The sequence below is a fragment of the Scyliorhinus torazame genome, chromosome 5 (genome assembly GCF_047496885.1).
Source record: "Scyliorhinus torazame isolate Kashiwa2021f chromosome 5, sScyTor2.1, whole genome shotgun sequence".
Taxonomy (NCBI): Eukaryota; Metazoa; Chordata; class Chondrichthyes; order Carcharhiniformes; family Scyliorhinidae; genus Scyliorhinus; species Scyliorhinus torazame.
In genome coordinates, this window is record NC_092711.1 from 239,846,983 (window position 1) to 239,862,651 (window position 15,669).

Sequence of the window (15,669 nt, forward strand, 5' to 3'; positions counted from 1 at the left end):
ATGCAATTTTGCGAACATCAGTGGCGTTAGTTAAATCTGTTGCTTCCAGGTATATTTGAAATTGCTGTTTAAACAGCTTCCAATTTGCATTCAAATTACCGGCTATCCTTAAGTGACGTGGAGCTTGTCCGTGGTCCATCCAGGTGTTTGTCTTCGCTGCGGTGCTTCCCCAGTCGAATAGCTGCTAAGGTTTTCTTCTTTTTCTGATCTAACTAAAGCTCTGATCTAGCTAATTTACTGAAGCCAAAGCCTGGTACCATGTTATATTACGTAATCGTAATATGTCGTTATTCTTTGCATTACTTCCAGAATGGTCTGATGGTTAGATTTCTATGAAACTATGAATCTTCAATTCAAAGCAAAATAGATTTAATGAATAACAAATTAAATACTAATGAATTTGTTCACTCTTACAGAACTCTAACTGATGATAAAGTAAATCAGAAGAAGTATCAATTATATTTAACTACACGTGCTAACTATATGATATCTCTCCAATACTCTGCTGGCTGGTCAGTCGTGGTTCGAAGAGACCCATGATCCTCTGAATTCAGTTTATATACATAAATCTAGTGCTGCCGTCTAGTGGTTGTCTAACTATGATGCAGTTGTTAACCCTTTACATACCAGCTGATATACAGATCACTACAGAATGGGTAGCTGCGACCCTGAAAGAGATGGCAACACGGTGCACAGCCTGGTGTGGGGTGAGTTGGGGGGGGAAGGGTGGAGGAAGTGGAGCGGGTGGGGGGGGAAAGGTGGACATCACTGTCCAGTTGACCAGCCCTGTCAGAACCCCCAGTGACATAGAACATAGAACATACAGTGCAGAAGGAGGCCATTCGGCCTATCGAGTATGCACCGACCCACTTAAGCCCTCACTTCCACGCTTTCCCCATAACCCAATAACCCCTCCTAACCATTTTGGACACTAAGGGCAATTTAGCATGGCCAATCCGCCTAACCTTGCACATCTTATAGAGAATAGAATCACTACAGTGCAAAAGGAGGCCATTCGGCCCATAAGTCTGCACCAACCCTCTCTGAGACCATCCTACCGAGGTGCACAACCCACTATAACACCTAGCACTAAGGGGTAATTTAGCATGATCAATCCACCTAGCCTGCACATCTTTAGAGTGGGGGGACAACCGGAGAGGAGACCAGAAGTGACTCTGGCAGGGCAAGGGCATTGACTGGGGCCAAATGAGATGGAAGGACATCTGAGATGTGGGTGAGCGGCAGCCGCAGGATAAGGTGTAAGACTGACTGCTTCCAGGACTTGGAGTGCTTGTTACAGCACTGGAGGAGCAAACTCCAGCAGCACTGAATGGTGGCAACTAGTGATCATCCAGCACCAGGAGACCGAGGCTGAAGGGTGGGAGATAACAGCAGCCGAACAGGGAGCTTGGTGTTAAAGAAGGAGACCAAGAGTATACAGGACCCGTGTGTCCTTCACGGAGATTTCGGACAGCATTTGTCGCAGGAGACACTCCACCTCATCAGCGAGACTGTGCAATACTTGTGTCACCTGGGAGATCGGGTGCTCGGAACCTGCGAGGTGGTGGCATGTGGGTTCAACGTGACATTCTGGGGGCAAGCGGGAGGAAGGAGGGTGATGGAAGGGTGAAGTGCCAAGAGGTGTCTGGAAGCACTTACCCTTGCTGATCATTTTAGGTCATTCATGTTTTTCCTACATTGCACACCCATCTTCTTGGTCAGGCTGATGGCATTGATCAGTACTGCCACTGTCTGCCAGGCATGATTTGTGACCTTGTTGGTGGGCCTCCTGCCAGCCCAAGGGTATAGTGTGACCTGCCTCTCCTCCACAAAATCCAAGATGTGGCTTGGGGCCCTCTCCGCAAATCGAGGAGTTGGTTTCCTCACTGCCATCCTCCTGGCTTGAATCAGATAAAGTCCTGTGGATCCGTTAAAATGCCCCCTTCATTGAATCGCACAGATGACTCCCAAAGGGGACGAATCAGGCACTTTGCTCCATAGGTACAACACTTTTCATGTGGGGAAAAACATTTTTTCAAAGTTCCTAATGATTGCGATCTGGATCGCTCCACAACTGACAGGGAGCGCACCGATTTTCACGCCGTCACTTTGTCATTTTTTTTGGACAGTCCTGCCCATAATATATTAAAAATCAGCATAAAATGCTGTAAGTTTCATTATCTTGCAAACTGCTTAACCTTTTGTTGCTCTGGAAATAAATCAGTGGAATAATTATTCTTAGTTGATGACAGCTATAGCTAGCTTTAAACAGGGCCCATGGTCACACAAGTCTAGTTGGAGAGCAACTGGCACATACTTAAACAAATAACCATACCACAAAATTGTGTTGGACTTTTAATTTAATCTTGCCCAATTAAGATGTTTGCTGAAATATGTGTTAATTAGTCTGTGGAAGTAGAATAGATGTTACTTCAGTGGATGACTTCATGGTTCAGTTGTCTGATAAGGAATCAGAATAAATACATTTAATAGCCATTATGAACAATTCATTGGCAACCAAAGGTAGGGTAGTCTAAAACTAGAGGGCATAGGTTTAAGGTGAGAGGGGAGAGATACAAAAGGGTCCAGAGAGGCAATTTTTCCACACAGAGAGTGGTGAGTGTCTGGAGCAAGCTGGCAGAGGCAGTCGTAGAGGCAGATATAATTGTGTCTTTTAAAAAGCATTTAGACAAGTGTATGGGAAAGATGTGTATAGAGGGATGTGGGCCAAATGTGGGCAATTGGGACTAGCTTAGTGATGAAAACTGGGCGGCACAGGCAAGTTGGGCCAAAGGGCCTGTTTTCATGCTGTAAACCTCTATGACTCTAAATAAATGTGAGCAAAGAAATCTGAGGATAGTGTTTAAGGGAGGTCTGGGACTGGCTCTGTGGAACAGTCCAGAGTGATAGTCATAGAGGGGACAGTAGTAGAATAGACACAATTCTCTGTAGCCAAGAGTGAAAGTCCAGAGGGTTGTGTTGCCTGCCCGGTTACAGGGTTCAGGACATCTGCCATGGAGAGGAAGTTGCAGCAGGAGGAGGAGGATCCGGTTGCCATGGTGAACATGGGTAAAAATGATATAGATAGGGCTTGGTTGGAAAGGGGTTCCGCTTGGGGTTTATTTTGTGCTGGGGTCGAAATTAAAAAGCAGAACCTCAAAGGTAGTAATCTTGGGATTATTATTGGAATCATTAGCAAATTAATGGATGGTAACTGAAGTATTTTATTGGAATTGCAAGCAAATTAATGGAGGGTAAATAAGGTTTATATGGCTCAAAGATTGGTGTGGGAGAAATGTGTTTTGATCCATGGGACATTGGCACCAGCACTAAGAAAAGTGGGAGATGTAATGTTGGACATGTTTCACCCGAACCATGCTGGGACCAGTATACTGGCGAGTTGTATAACTAGGATGCTGGAGACAGCTTTAAACAAAATAGTTGGAGGTGGGGGGGGGAAGGTTCATGTGAGGGGAGGTGTGGTAAATTAAAGGGAAACAACAAAGTAATAGAGAATGTTGGTGATAACCAGTGTGTGGCAGGAATGGGCACAGCATACAAACCGAAGAGTGCACCAGCAGATAAGATCAGAGATTGCAAACATGGTAAAAAGAGTTAATGGCTCTATAACTGAATGGGCATAAGATTCATAACAAAATGGATGAATTATTAGGACATATAGAAATAAATATGTACCACCCGACAGCCATTATATAGACATTGTTGCAAGGTGACCAAGGTTGGGACCTGAGTATTGAATCATGTTTAAAATTCGGAAAGACAGGAAGTAAGGAAGAGGTGGTGGGGTAGCTCTGTTACTTAAGGATGACATTAGTAAGGAGTGAAAGATTACTTTACCTCAAAAAAACAGGGTGTATATCAGTTTGGCAAGAGTTCAGAAATGTAAAGGGTAAAATGTAATTTGCACGATTAGTTTATAGGCCCCCTAACTTGTAAAACAGATTATGCGGGAAGAAATTAAGATGGTGATTGTTTGAAGTTCCTTTTCCACTTCACTGCTTGATCTTCAAGTGTTTTTGGGAAGTTCATTTAGGCGAGAAATTTACTGCAACAATCATAGGCAACTTTAATCTATATATAGATTGGGCAAATCAGATTGGGAAAGGTAACCGGGAAAATCAGTTTACAGAGTACATTTGAGACATAGTTTGAGAGCAGTATGTTCCAGTGCCATCCAGAGAGCAGGCTATTTTAGACCTAGTGACATACAATGAGACAAGATTAATTAATAACGTCATAGTAAATACGTTCCCAGACGACAGCCATCATAATATGGTAGATATTCACATTCAGTTTGAAGTTGAGAAGTATGGTCTAAGACAAGTTTGTAAACCTGAATAAAGGTAATTATTAGAAAATGAGGCAGCGTTGGCTAAAGTGAACAGGGAAATTAGGTTAAAGCTTAAGATAGCAGAGATACAGTACAGGCTTTCAAAGTGGCATTTAATAATTCGCACCATAGAGTTACCCCTGTAAGAAAGAAAGACTCTTTCAGAAGTATGTATCATCCATGGATAACTGAGGAAGTTAAGGCTAGTATCAAATTGAAAGAAACACTGTACAATTCTGCAAAGATTAGTGTCAGGTCAGAAGATTAGACAGATTTTAAGAAACAGCAAAGGATTACGAAAAAATAATAATGGGGGAAAATGCTCTCCAGAAATATAAGAACAGGCAATAATAGTTTCTACAAGTATTAAAGAAAGAAGGGAATAATTAAAGCGAGTGTTTGTCCTCTAGAGAGTGAAAATAGGAATTAATAATCAATTTAACAATATAGCAGAAATGTTAAACAGATATTTGTGTCTGCCTTCACGGTTTACTACTTAAGTCCAGACTCTCCCGGGTCCCCACAACCCCGACCCGCCGTCCCCCCTCGGTGGATTTTCCAGTGGGGAACTCACCGCGGGGGTCACCTTTAGCATGACCAGAAGTTCCAGCTGGCAGGAAAGGCCTCAAAATCCCACCCTAAATAAATGTCCCCAAAACGCTTGAAGATCAAGGGATGAAGGGGAAGAGGAACTTCAAACAATCACCATCATCAGAGTAATGGTGCTGGGAACACTACTGGATCTAAGGGCTGACAGGTTCCTAGGACCAGATTGCATGCATCCTAAGGTCTTAAAGGAAGTGGCTATAGAGATCGTAAAGGTATTGTTTACAATTTTCTAAATTCTTTAGATGCTGGAACAGTTGGAACGGCTGGTTTAGCGCAGTGTGCTAAACAGCTGGCTGGTAATGCAGAACAATGCCAGTAGTGTGGGTTCAATTCCCATACCGGCCTTCCCGAACAGGCGCCGGAATATGGCGACTAGGGGCTTTTCACAGTAACTTCATTGAAGCCTACTTGTATTATAGAATATAGCAAATGTAACACCTTTGTTCAAGAAAAGAGGGAGACAGAAAGCAGGAAATGATAGACCAGTTAGTTTAACATCTATCAAATTGAAATTGTTAGAATCTATTATTAAGGAACGCATAGCAGGACACTTAGAAAATCATTATGGAATCAGGCAATGTCAACATGCTTTTGTGAATGGAAATCATTTTTAACTAAGTTATTAGAGTTCTTTGAGGAAGTAACAAGTAAGGTGGATAAAGGGAAACCTGTAAACCTTATCTTCTTGGATTTCCAAAAGGCATTTTATAGGGCAGCACATTAAATGTTACTCCACAAAATAAGAGTTCATGATGTAAGGGGTAACATATTAGAAAGGATAGAGGATTGGTTAGCTAACAGGAAGCTGAGAGTAGAAATAAATGGGTCATTTTTGGTTTGGAAAGCTGTGACTAGTGGTGTGCCACAGGGATCAGTGCTTTGGCCTCAACTATTTACACTCTAAATTAATGACTTGGATTGAACCGAATGTTTGGTAGCTAACTTTATTCACACCACCAAGACCACCAGAAAGCAGTGGATAACAAAGGGAGCCAAGGGTGATGTTCGGCAGACTGGAAAGTGGAGTCGAAACCATAATCGATCCAGTCGTGAATGTACCAAATGGCAGATCAGGCTCACCCCATATGTCCCATATGCCATTTTCATGACATACCCCTCCCCTAGCTCCTCTGTTTCCAGACCTAGACCTAGGCCTGATTGATCAAGAACAGACGGTGCAGGTGAATGAGAGTTTCTATTGAAGTTCAGCCAAATAACTCAATAGGATATTTATAAGATATTTCAGAATATAGTCAATCTTTTTAGGGCCATTTGACCTGTCCATAATCCATTCAGGTGTTCACCACTTAAAAATGAATAAAGTAAGAGACAGGGTTTCAGTAATGTAGAGAAACTCCTAAGGATTAGATGCTCATGCATGACAGCCATTCTGCCTGATGTGGACCAGCAGTCACTACAAATGTGTTATATAACTGTCTTATAACTCTCATTGAGTTTAACATAGCCAGCATATCGGTTGCAGTAGATCCTGATTGATTGAATAGTGATAACAACTACTTCTTTTAAAGATTAAGATACTTCATTATGGATGAGATCGAAAGGCCTTGTCACGCCCGACTCGGGTTGCAACAAGGCCGTTAAATTTCGAGATTTGCAACGCTCAGGATGCCTTACGAGATCTCACAAGATCTCGTGCAACGTCACAATCTGGATCTCACCCTCTCTGGGCGGGATCCTATTTTCATATAATAGGATAATCTTTATGACTGTCACAAGTAGGCTTATTTCAAACTGCAATGACGTTACTGCAGGAATCCGCTACATGCCACATTCCGGCGCCTCTTCGGGTACACTGAGAGAGAATTCAGAATGTCCAATTCACCTAACAAGCACGTCTTTTTGGGACTTGTGGGAGGAAACCGGAGTGCCCGTAGGAAACCCAACGCAGACACAGGGAGAACGTGCCGACTCCGCACAGACAGTGACCCAAGCCGGGAAAATTGGCAAATTGGCCTCACTTAAGTATGCCTGCTCCGGCGTCTTCCAAGGCCCCGGACCAATCCTGAGTGGCAGGTTGCCCATGCCAGGGATTGGGCCCAGGAGTGCTCTGCCCTTATGAGGTGGAGTGAGCGGAGTTCGAGGGCACCCAACAAATAGGTTGGGGCATAGCGGGGGTACTTGCTGGTAAAGAAAGGTGCATTTATATTGTGGATAAATAGGTTGAGTATCAACTTGTAAATCCTTCCAACATATGCCAATGGCAAGTGCTAGGAGCAGGAAAGAATCCTGGACAGCTACGTGATGGAAATAAATTGGAGCCCCTTCCATCACTATCCATAGATCCAGGCTACAACATGCATGTAAACTTGTATTTTTCCAAAGCAGCCCAAGCCCCCTTGGGAGCTGGCTGGCTCTGTTGGCTGGATGGTTGGGGTAGATTTGAGACTTCCTCATTGCTCTACCTGTGGTGGTGATCTTGGTGCTATGGGTTAGACCTGCCTTCGGGCAGAGAACTGAAGAAGAATAAGTCAATGTGTTGCCCACAGATGTATGTAATAGGTGAATGATGCATCGGAAAACATGGTCAAGGCTTAAAACTTCTTCAATTATTTTAATTTGATCTAAAAGTAAACAATATTGCTGCATTAGACATGGTGTGATCTATTAATGCAATGCATTCAATAATAATATGGAAGTATCAAATACATCAATATTATTGCTATAAGTCATCGATTCCTACTAGTGATGATACATCACTCAATAATAAATATAAAACAATAATACCCTTTATAGGAAGAATCAGACATTATCAATCTTACCTCTATGCATGTTTCACAACATACCTGCAAATACAAACTGAGGTTTATATTTTTAAAAAGCTGCTTCTTAATGCATCAATCCTAGCCTATTACATGGATATTACTGTGACAATTACTGCAAGTAAATAACATTTTTGGCACACTCTATGTTTGTGCAGCTTTAAATGCTGTGACTCTTTGCATGCCTTCTATTTATGAATAGTCAAGCTGAACAAATTCCCTGACAGCATTACAATAATAACTGGGGTTATAATAATGTTTAACATTACAAATGTAGCAAGTGAGATCTTGTGCACAAAAGCATTTGGTTCGACAATCTCCTTAAACAGAAATAAGTTCCTTTCCTTTGTGGCAAAACCTGTTTTTTTATTGTTTGGTATCAATAAGAGTATTTAGGAAACAGTTGATATAATTTTCTGGTTGAAATCACCAAGAAGTAGAAACAGAAGTTTATCATTTAGACTTTTTCACCTTACGTACCATAGATCTATCAGTGGTAGCAATAATCAGCTATGACCTTAAGTTCGCCAGTATGCTCCAATGTTATCCTTTGGGGAAAGTGGACCGAGGGCTGCTTTAGCTCAGTTGGCTGGATGGCTGGTTTGTGGTGCTCAGTGAGGCCAACAGCGCAGATTCACTTCCCGTACCCGCTGAGGCTATTCATGAAGGTCTATCTTCTCAACCGTGCCTGAGGTGTGGTGATCCTCAGGGTAAATCACCTCCAGGTTGAGGTTGAATGTCTTGGGTTACAGGAAGATATAGACGGGATGCTCAAATAGGCAGGAAAGTGGCAGATGGAATTTAACCCTGAAAAGTGTGGGTGATACACTTTGGAAGGAGTAATGTGACAAAGAAGTATTCAATGAATGGCTTGGCACTGGGAAGTTCCGAGGAACTAAGGGACCTTGGCGTATTTGTCCACAGATCTCTGAAGGCTAATAAGGTGATGAAAATGGCATATGGGACACTTGCCTTTATCAATCAAAGCATAGATTATAAAAGCAAGGAAGTCATGTTGGAGTTGTATAGAACTTTGGTAAGGCCACAGCTGAAGTACTGTATACAATTCTGGTCGCCACATTATAGGAACAATGTGATTGTACTGGAGGGGGTGCAGAGGTGATTCACCAAGACGTTGCCTAGGACAGAACATTTAAATTGTGAAGAAAGGTTGGATAGGCTTGGGTTGTTTTCGCTGGAGTAGAGAAGACTGAGGGATGACTTGATCGAGGTGTACAAGATTATGAGGGGCATGGACAGGATGGATAGGGAGCAGCTGTTCCCTTTTGTTGAAGGTGTGGCCATCTAAAATGGCCACCCGCAATGGATAGTGGTCAGGCTGGGACACAGAAAAGACACAGCTCGTGTGTATTTGCAAAAGCAAACCAGACCTATACAGAAACTTGCACCTGCTTGAGGTCAATCACAGATCTCCGCAGGACAATGGGACTCAGATTGAAACATGACAGTAGTAACAAACTCGGGGGCACCTATTTGGGAGTGCATACGTGCCTTGGACAATAACATCTAGGACCCGCCCAGCTATCTGGCCCCTAATTGGCCAGAATCGATTAGGGTGTTCAAAATCCTAATGATTCATTGGATCCCGAGTTGGGACCGCCCAAAAGAAATGAAATGAAAATTGTTTATTGTCACAAGTAGGCTTCAAATGAAGTTATTGTGAAAAGCGCAAAAGATCAGAGGATAAGGGGAACTGCGCGACCAACGCTCTGTCTCTTTTGGGACCGGCCCCTGCCTCACCAACTGCAGCATATCGACCAGCCAAGTTCAAGGACGAACCTCAGCCCAGACATACCTGACAACTTCCAGCCGCCACACGTGGGGAACCAGATCAAGGCCTTATCTAACCTGCACAGAGCCGGTCACTTGAAAGTTAAGTAAAGGTCACTTAAGCTGTTAGATATAGTCTAATGTGTAGTAGCGTGTAAGTTATTAAGTATAGGACCAATTCTATGTTTGATAATAAACTATAATTGAACTAATATACTGGTTGTGTGGTAATTTGTCCAATACATGGAATGTACTCGCATCTTGTGGTTATTAATAAAGATAGAAGTCAACAAAGGGTCAGTTACGAGGGGACACAAGTGCCGGTGCAGACTTGATGGGCTGAAGGGCCTCTTCTGCACTGTATAATTCTATGATTCTGAGTTAACTCCCCCCTCAAAGGGGAAAGCAGCCGATGATCATATTTACTAGGAAGCCACCTTTCTTGTTGTCATTTCCTGCAGCAGCATCTCTTTGTCACCAGCTATCAAATATTGGACTTTATTATCATGGAATAACAGAATACTATAGTGCAGAGAAGGCCCTTCGGCCTATCGAGTCTGTACTGACACATGAAAGGCCCTGGCCTGCCCACCTAATCCCATAGTCTTGACTGTTATGGCATGCCAAGTACTCATCCATATACTTTTTAAAGGATGTGAGGCATCCCGCCTCTACCAACCTCCCAGGCAGCACATGCCAAACCATCACCAGTTTCTGGGTAAAAAAGGTTTTCCTCAAATCCTGCTCCATTCCTTGGCTAAATAGCTGTTTCCACATTCCACATTTCTTAAGAGAATTGTTAGGATGTGCCAGCCATTTTTACCACTTTTTACACAGCTGCAGCCTATTGCAAACCATTTCAAAACATTTTGGTTTGAATATGTGGTCACTTAACTTTCAATGTTGCACATTACACCATCAGGATTTCCCACCTTCTTATCTGTAACAAGCCACAAACATCAAGTCACAAAATCAAATGGGGCTAGCAAGTTGAGCTGGTATGAATAATGCGACACTGAATAATGTTTGAGATGCAATTGTGCTCTTTTCACAAAATATGTTTGGTGCTAATTATATTGCATTAGAGAAAAGGAAGTCAAGAATGTAAGTTGTAGCAAACTCATCAAAGGACCAAAATAAACTGGGCATGTTGGAATCAAGACAAACAGGCCGTGAGTCATGAAACAGCCCAATCTTATTCAGAGACCAGGGGCAGTTGAAATACAAATCACTTGCGGCCCCGGCCAGAAAGACTCAAAATACCTTAATGGGGTAACAATTAAAGTTATCTCCAGCGACCATTGTCAAGAGACCAGGAGCAGTTGAAATGCAAATCACTTTTGTCCTGGCCAGACGGAAGCACAATACCTTAATGAGATAACGATTAAAGTTGTCTAAAGCAACCATTGTCAAGAGACCAGCAGAAACCAGAGACTTTTTGTCAGGGCACTGATTAAAATCAAATTATATTATGACACCTTGTGATTGGGGAACTGGATCACTTCCATTCTGTCAAGAATCAGAAAGGCTTCCTTTGTCCTGGAACTCACCTGTGGGAGGGTCAGTTTTTGACCCATTTGATGTGTTGGGTGCTCTGGATCCGTGGAACACATACAGGCCTCCAACACTTGAAATAGTACAACACTATTTTATTAAGTTAGAAACTGTTGAACATACTTTCACTGTGGGTTAACACAATGTTAGATTAAACTAAAGATCTATGCCTGTCCTAACCAGTCTATGCACTCAGCACATGGTGAAGATCTGTGCTGTAAGCTCTGTCCTTCTGAGAGGCTGCATCCCGAATGAGCGTGAACTCTGATGCCCTCTGTCTATATAGTGAGTGTGCTCTAACTGGTGATTGGCTGCGGTGTTGTGTGTGTTGATTGGTCTTGCTGTGTGTCCATCAGTGTGTGTGTCTGCACCATGATATACTGGTGTATATTATGACACTATTCAGGGTTTTTCCCCTTAAAAAAGGCAAGTCTGAGGAACTCTGGTGCCCTGCAAGAACTCTACTGCCCTGCAAGAACGCTACTGCCCTGCAAGAACTCTACTGCCCTGCAGGAACTCTTTTGGTGCCCTGCAAGAACTCTCCTTGTGCCCTGCAAGAACTTTACTGCCCTGCAAGAACTCTTCTGGTGCCCTGCAAGAACTCTACTCTCCTGAAAGAAACTCTACTCTCTTGCCTGACACACGCTTCACCTGGCTGAAAAGAGAACTCGAGAACTGAAGGAGGAACAGCAGCAAGGACCAGCCGGTTTGGAAGAAGATCTAAAGAAATCTGTGTCAACGTTTTTTTAACTATCCTGTCCCTGGAGCGGTGAGTATATTCCTCCAGCTCACAGAAAACTCCCAATTAGTATAGCTTGTTGAGGTTTGGGGTGGGTGAGTGAATGTATCTGTGTTTGCATCGCTAAAGTAAATCTGTGTAAACTGTAAGAGTTTTCGGTGTGTCGTTTAGTCTCTTGTTTTACACATAGTATGTCATAATCGGTGTTTATGTGTGTGGGTTAATTTGAGTTGCAGAGGACTTAATTTCTCTTGAATAATTCAATTATTTTAAAACTACCATTCTTGTGGTTCTCACCTTCCTTTCACTGTCCGCTCTGGTCAAGTCATAATAATTCCCAGGACATAATCCCGTAGTCAAGGACCGGAAAAGGGAATCTGAGCGCTTCGAACATGCTCACTCAAGAGAGGCTACTGGTCAGGAATAAACAGTGGTCCCTCTTTCTCTCTCTCTTGTGAAGTTGCACTGGTGGGCGCTTCCGGGTGACATTTCACCATCACAGGAGAGAGGCTCACACAGGCGTAGGTGGCAGTCAAGGTAACTGGTGTGGCATAAGGACAACCTCACTGGTTAGGTATAAACAGTGAGACTTGCCCCCTCTGTCTTGCGAAGCTGGCCCAGTGCGACACTTCCGGGTCGTGGTTTTTAACACCTGCAGGAGAGAGACACCTACAGTTATCTGTGACACCCAATACCAGCCTGTTGTGGAGTAAAGGAAACCCTTTTCGTTACAAGAATATAAACCTGGAACTAACAATTAATACAATGTATAAAATCTAAATAAACAGCAGCCCCCACCCTAATGAATTGTTCTGGATACCACTGGCCTTTGCTAAGAACCATGGGTGATATGTCTGATATTACCGATGCTGATGAAAATTGTGTGTAACAGTACTTGTTCCCCAACAAAATCAGCAATAACTTTGCTACTTAGCTGGGTTATTAACAGTACAAGTTTTGACCAGAGGAGTATGCCTGACTAAGCTAACAAAAATTGATAGCTGACAATTTCGGTGATTACTGGGTTTTTGGGAAGAATGATTACTTTTTAAACCTGAATAAACCAGTGTCACCACTAGTCCAAGTGAGAAAAGCTATAGAATAACCAAAGGGTTAAAATCACACTGTGGCATAACACTTCTTGGCCAATAGTTTAACAAAGCTGTAATCTTCTTCATTTTAGTGCCTTCATTAAATTAGTGCATAAAGGAAATTCATGCAAGTGCAAAAACATTTGATACTAATATCACAGACTGTCATTTCAATCCATTGGAATTCAAATTATTGGAGAAAATGGGAAAGTATTTAAATTATCATGCAATAGATTGATTAATGAAGTACCCTGCTTAAGAGATTTCGGAACCTCATTAATGCTTCTTTTAAAAAGGCATCATATGTTTGTAATGATATCAACATAAATTCTTGCAGTCAAAGAATATTACAGAGCCAGTTGTTGCAAAAATGAGAACAGTGCAGATAGAGACTGTTGTGCAGATAAAATTCCACGAGATGTAGATATGGACAAAACCTGGACAAGACCTATCATGGATACCCCAGAGGAATAAACAATTAGGACCAGCATTCGTATTTCCCTATTTTGTTTTTAAAATTTAGAGTACCCAATTCATTTTTTCCCAATTAAGGGACAATTTAGCGTGGCCAATCCACCGACCTTGCACATCTTTGGGTTGTGGGGGCGAAACCCACGCAGACACGGGGAGAATGTGCAAACTCCACACAGACAGTGACCCAGAGCTGGGATCGAACCTGGACCTAAGCACTGTGCCATCGTGCGGCCCTTATTTCCCTACTTTGCTGTTTTTTCCTTCTGGTAGGTAATAGAAAATTGACCGTATGCTTTATCCTCAAATGAATGAATTGTTAAACAGACTGCTAATTTGCAATGCTTTTCTTGCATTACTGCCTAAGTCGACTTTCACCTCATTATGTTTACACACGACATAGAATCATAGAATCTACTGTGCAGAAGAAGGTTATTCGGCCCATCGAGTCTGCACCGGCTCTTGGAAAGAGCACCCCACGAAAACCCACACCTCCACCCTATCCCTGTAACCCCACCTAACCTTAGGATAATTTAGCACAGCTAATCCACCTCACCTGTACATCTTTGGACTGTGGGAGGAGACCGGAGCACCTGAAGGAAACTCATGCAGACATGGGAGAACCTGCAGACTCCGCACAGACAGTGACCCAGGCCGGGAATCGAATCTGAGACCCTGGAGCTGTGAAACAACTGTGCTAACCACTGTGCTAACATGCCGCCTGTTCCGTGCAGCAGGAGTGCCTCTTTTGGCTGAGTCTTGTGAAATGATAATACTTTCTATATAATTAGGAACTGATTCAGTTACACATTGCATAAAGAGGAAATCCCCCACCTATACCTGTTACAAGTCAAATTTTCAAACATCTGGCCCGGGATTCTTCCTTCTGGGGAGTAAGTCCCCACGCCGGCGGAGAAATCGGCGCCAATGACTCCGGCGTCAACAGCGCCCTAAGGTGAGGAATTCTCACCTTTCTCGGGGGCCAGGTGGACGCCGGAGGGGTTGGCGCCGCTCCAGCCTGTGCCAAAGGTCCAGCGCGAGTTTGCGCATGTGCGGAACGGCTGCCGTGATTCCGCGCATGCGCAGACCAGCCGGCGTATTTTCGCGCATGCGTGGCGGGTATTCTTCTCTGCGCCGGCCCCCGGGCAATATGGCGGAGCCCGACAGGGGCCTGGAGCGGAAGAAAGAAGTGCCCCCACGGAACAAGCCCGCCCACAGATCGGTGGGCCCTGATTGCAGGCCAGACCATCGGATCCCCCTGCGCCCCCCCAAGGACCGCCCCCGCATACTCACCTGCCAGGTCCCGCCGTGCGTGAGGTGAGTAATTACGCAAGCGAGACTGGCCAAAAATGGACGGCTGCTCGGCCCTTTGGGGCCCAGAGAATCGCCGGGGGGGGTGGGGGCGCTGTCAATGGCCCCCGAGTGGCGTGGCAGGAATCCCGCCGCCGCCTGAAAAACGGCGCCGGAGAATACAGCAGCCGGCGTTGGGACGGCTGGGCGGGATTCACGCCTCCCGCAGCGGGGGGTCGGAGAATCCCGGCCCTGAGGTTTACAACTTTGTCACCTAAGATATGACTTGTGATGTAATGACATTATGGTCTGAGCAATAATGCCTTGCAACCAACTCTTTTCCCTCTGATTGATCATTCTCAGCACCGGGTATCTTTTGCCGTGGAGATACACAATAATATCTTCAAATTATCTTTTGTAGACAATGCTGTGCATTCATAATTCAAAGTATGCATAAGTGCCAAATATGTACAATACTAATTCTCCAAAGAATTTTAATTTCCTTCCCTCCCCATCCAACTCAGATCTTCAGTCTAGATCAAAGCTACATTTCCACTAGAACTGCCGCATTAGCAGAAAGTAAAACCACTTTTGCAGGGATGCTGCAGGTGTAATGTGAGCGAAATCTCAGTGACATATTTGGATTCCTTTCAAAGCTTGTCTAATTATTTAAATTTTCATCTCCCACTACTTGCCATATAAGTGCCCTACATGGTGTTTAATTTATTCATTGTTATCGTTCAGGAAAACATAAAATATTCCAGTAAAATGCTTTATTTCAAATAAAGCATAACATTTTTATTTCTAGCACAGAGATCAAGTGACTCCATGGTAGCAATCTGAGACAAAGGTCGTGGATTGAAGCCCCATCTCGGAGACCTGAGCACAATACCTGGATTGATAATTCAATTCAGTGCTAAGGCAGTGCTAAACTGTCAAAGGTGGCATCTTTTGAATGGAACATTCAAACGATGCCTCGTCTGCTGTCCCAAA